Genomic DNA, 4,081 nt, shown 5'->3' on the forward strand with positions numbered 1-4,081 from the left:
ACAGGCATTCCTGTAGTTGTTATCTATAAAAGGTTGGACATTACACCTTTCGTTCTGCCCGTCACAAAAGATTCACAACAGGATTTGTCCGCGTTCAGTTTGGCCTGCAGCAGCAGGTCTTTTCCAGGGGCACCACGAGGAGGAACGGACTCACCCCCATACACTGCTTAGTCATATTCTGCTTATAATTTAGATATTATCTTTTGCTCTGAATTTTAATCTTATGCTTAATGTTCTTCCGCTTTTTGTTCTGCAGCTTCTTGTATTTCTGCTTCTTGGTTTTCTGTCTCTTGTTCTTCTGTATCTTGGTACTTGTCTTCTCATCTTTGTCCTCTTGGTCAACTTCTTCAGGGTCATCTTCTTGGTCTTCTTCAGGGTGGTCTTCAGGGTGGTCGTCTTCCGGGTCCTCGTCTTCGGGGTCCTCGTCTTCTTCGGGTTGGTCTTCTGGGTCCTCGTCTTCGGGGTCCTCGTCTTCTTCGGGGTGGTCTTCAGGGTCCTCGTCTTCTTCGGGGTGGTCTTCAGGGTCCTCGTCTTCAGGGTCCTCGTCTTCTTCGGGGTGGTCTTCAGGGTCCTCGTCTTCAGGGTCGTCGTCTTCGGGGTCCTCGTCTTCTTCGGGTTGGTCTTCAGGGTCCTCGTCTCCAGGGTCCCCGTCAGGGAGATCCAGAGTGATTACTAAGAACCATTTCAAAAAGCTTGAACTTGGAAATGTAGCAGAAAGTACAAGAAGGCTGAGGAACTACCGAGGACCAGCTGACGGTACTGGAACCCGGATGGGTAGCAGAAGGTACAAGAGCCAATGGAACTACCGAGGACCAGCTGATGTTACTGGAACTCGGTTACTAAACAGGAGGTACCTGTGCCAGAAAGCACTACCAAGGACCAGCAGACGTTGGTGGAACTTGGATACCGAGAAGAAGGCACCTAATCCAAAGGCACTGCCGAGAACCAGCTGACGGTACTGGAACCCGGATGGGTAGCAGAAGGTACCCATGTAAAAAAAAGTTCAAGTCCGCGAGCCGGCCGCAGTTACCGAAACCCACAGTCCTACAGGGGGTGCTTGTCCTATTGGCACTATGGAACCAGCCTTCATTGCCAGATCCCGCAGCCCACATAGGAGTCACCTAAACTGCAGGCACCATAGAGTCGGCTAACCCGACCGCAACACGACAGGACAACGCATTGGAGGCAAAGTGACGTTGACACTACCCGGAAACAGCTGGCGTGCTGGAACCAGGCTGGGCAGGAGGGAGTACCCGTGCCAAAGACACTGCCGAGAACCAGCTGACGGTACTGGAACCCGGATGGGTAGCAGAAGATACAAGAGCAAATGGAACTACCGAGGACCAGCTGACGGTACTGGAACCCGGATGGGTAGCAGAAGGTACAAGAGCCAATGGAATTACCGAGGACCAGCTGATGTTACTGGAACTCGGTTACTAAGCAGGAGGTACCTGTGCCAGAAAGCACTACCAAGGACCAGCAGACGTTGGTGGAACTTGGATACCGAGAAGGAGGCACCTAATCCAAAGGCACTGCCGAGAACCAGCTGACGGTACTGGAACCCGGATGGGTAGTAGAAGGTACAAGAGCAAATGGAACTACCGAGGACCAGCTGACGGTACTGGAACCCGGATGGGTAGCAGAAGGTACAAGAGCCAATGGAACTACCGAGGACCAGCTGATGTTACTGGAACTCGGTTACTAAGCAGGAGGTACCTGTGCCAGAAAGCACTACCAAGGACCAGCAGACGTTGGTGGAACTTGGATACCGAGAAGGAGGCACCTAATCCAAAGGCACTGCCGAGAACCAGCTGACGGTACTGGAACCCGGATGGGTAGCAGAAGGTACCCATGTAAAAAAAAGTTCAAGTCCGCGAGCCGGCCGCAGTTACCAAAACCCACAGTCCTACAGGGGGTGCTTGTCTTATTGGCACTATGGAACCAGCCTTCATTGCCAGATCCCGCAGCCCTAATAGGAGTCACCTAAACTGCAGGCACCATAGAGTCGGCTAACCCGACCGCAACACGACAGGACAACGCATTGGAGGCAAAGTGACGTTGACACTACCCGGAAACAGCTGGCGTGCTGGAACCAGGCTGGGCAGGAGGGAGTACCCGTGCCAAAGACACTGCCGAGAACCAGCTGACGGTACTGGAACCCGGATGGGTAGCAGAAGATACAAGAGCAAATGGAACTACCGAGGACCAGCTGACGGTACTGGAACCCGGATGGGTAGCAGAAGGTACAAGAGCCAATGGAATTACCGAGGACCAGCTGATGTTACTGGAACTCGGTTACTAAGCAGGAGGTACCTGTGCCAGAAAGCACTACCAAGGACCAGCAGACGTTGGTGGAACTTGGATACCGAGAAGGAGGCACCTAATCCAAAGGCACAGCCGAGAACCAGCTGACGGTACTGGAACCCGGATGGGTAGTAGAAGGTACAAGAGCAAATGGAACTACCGAGGACCAGCTGACGGTACTGGAACCCGGATGGGTAGCAGAAGGTACAAGAGCCAAAAGAACTACCGAGGACCAGCTGATGTTACTGGAACTCGGTTACTAAGCAGGAGGTACCTGTGCCAGAAAGCACTACCAAGGACCAGCAGACGTTGGTGGAACTTGGATACCGAGAAGGAGGCACCTAATCCAAAGGCACTGCCAAGAACCAGCTGACGGTACTGGAACCCGGATGGGTAGCAGAAGGTACCCATGTAAAAAAAAGTTCAAGTCCGCGAGCCGGCCGCAGTTACCAAAACCCACAGTCCTACAGGGGGTGCTTGTCCTATTGGCACTATGGAACCAGCCTTCATTGCCAGATCCCGCAGCCCACATAGGAGTCACCTAAACTGCAGGCACCATAGAGTCGGCTAACCCGACCGCAACACGACAGGACAACGCATTGGAGGCAAAGTGACGTTGACACTACCCGGAAACAGCTGGCGTGCTGAAACCAGGCTGGGCAGGAGGGAGTACCCGTGCCAAAGACACTGCCGAGAACCAGCTGGCTGTGCTGGAACCCAGGGTAAATAATAAAAACAGAGTGGAGTCAGAGGCCTAATTGGAGCAAGTTTTAAATAAGTAGCACAGTGAATGTGGACAGAGCAGGAAAAATTGCCGTGAACACAGCAGGGGAACAGCTGACGTTACTGAACCCCAATAACACCGCAGCAAGTGTTGACTGTGCAGACAGCACTTCCGAGCGTCAACTGGCGGTGCTGGAGCCCAGGGATAAGAATAAAAACAGAGGAGCCAGAGGTGTAATTGGAGCAACTTTAAAATGTGTAGTACAGTGGATGTGGACAAAGCAGGAGAAATTGCCGTGAACACAGCAGGGGAACAGCTGACGTTACTGAACCCCAATAACACCGCAGCAAGTGTTGACTGTGCAGACGGCACTTCTGAGCGCCAACAGGCGGTGCTGGATCCCAGGGATAAGAATAAAAACAGAGGAGCCAGAGGTGTAATTGGAGAAACTTTAAAATGTGTAGTACAGTGGATGTGGACAAAGCAGGAGAAATTGCCGTGAACACAGCAGGGGAACAGCTGACGTTACTGAACCCCAATAACACCGCAGCAAGTTTTGACTGTGCAGACGGCACTTCCGAGCGCCAACTGGCGGTGTTGGAGCTCAGGGATAATACTGAAAACAGAGGAGCCAGAGGTGTAATTGGAGAAACTTTCAAATCTGTAGTAGTGAGAATGTGGACAGAGCAGGAGAAATTGCCGTCCGCACAGCAGGGGAACAGCTGACGTTACTGAACCCCAATAACACGGCAGCAAGTGTTGACTGTGCAGACGGCACTTCCGAGCGCCAACTGGCGGTGTTGTAGCTCAGGGATAATACTGAAAACAGAGGAGCCAGAGGTGTAATTGGAGAAACTTTCAAATCTGTAGTAGTGAGAATGTGGACAGAGCAGGAGAAATTGCCGTCCGCACAGCAGGGGAACAGCTGACGTTACTGAACCCCAATAACACGGCAGCAAGTGTTGACTGTGCAGACGGCACGTCCGAGCGCCAACTGGCGGTGTTGGAGCTCAGGGATAATACTGAAAACAGAGGTGTAATTGGAGAAACTTT

This window comes from Phyllobates terribilis, unplaced genomic scaffold, assembly GCF_046119375.1.
Source record: "Phyllobates terribilis strain yellow unplaced genomic scaffold, ASM4611937v1 Scaffold_1__5_contigs__length_1240528914, whole genome shotgun sequence".
In the NCBI taxonomy this organism is placed as follows: Eukaryota; Metazoa; Chordata; class Amphibia; order Anura; family Dendrobatidae; genus Phyllobates; species Phyllobates terribilis.